At 62.3% G+C, this 531-nt stretch overlaps 1 protein-coding gene across 1 annotated transcript in view; it reads left to right on the top strand.

Annotated features, from left to right (window-relative positions):
• The window catches only part of KCNK17 (potassium two pore domain channel subfamily K member 17), a 32,989-nt gene that overhangs the window by 2,795 nt on the left and 29,663 nt on the right, over window positions 1-531 (top strand). The gene's annotated exons all lie outside the window — the stretch shown is intronic.

Raw genomic sequence — 531 nt, forward strand, 5'->3', positions numbered from 1 at the left:
GCACTCCCCTGGCCGGGAGGTGAGCTCCCCTGGGCCTGGGATGGGGACCGTGATGAGATGGCGATGACGCCTCTGTGTAGCACTTCCTGCGCGCCCAGCACTGTCCCTAGTGTGGTATCTGGTTTCATCCTCACCTACCTCACTGCTGGTACCATTGTATCATCCCATTTTAGAGCCGAGAAAGCAGAGGCTCAGGGAGGCTGGCACACACGCATGCCCAGAACCAGGAAGCCCAGTGTGTGTCTGTGGGTGTGGGTGTTCCCGAGGTTCCCGCAGGGCTCCCCTCTCTGTGCCCTCCCCCTCCACACCCCCACTCAGCCCTCCTCCGGCTTCATCCCCAGGAACAAGGGTAGGATGTCTCCAACCCAGATCTCCCCTGGGTGCAGACCTGTACATGCAGCTCCCTAGCAGCCCTGAAGTTCCTCCAAGGTCAAGAGCAGGCGGCCCTCCTCCCAGCCCTCCTCCTCCACTGGCCTCCCATCCACACGGCTCACAGGGCCTTAGATGCTTCCCGCACTGCCCACACCACAC

This window comes from Myotis davidii, unplaced genomic scaffold, assembly GCF_000327345.1.
Source record: "Myotis davidii unplaced genomic scaffold, ASM32734v1 scaffold289, whole genome shotgun sequence".
In the NCBI taxonomy this organism is placed as follows: domain Eukaryota; kingdom Metazoa; phylum Chordata; class Mammalia; order Chiroptera; family Vespertilionidae; genus Myotis; species Myotis davidii.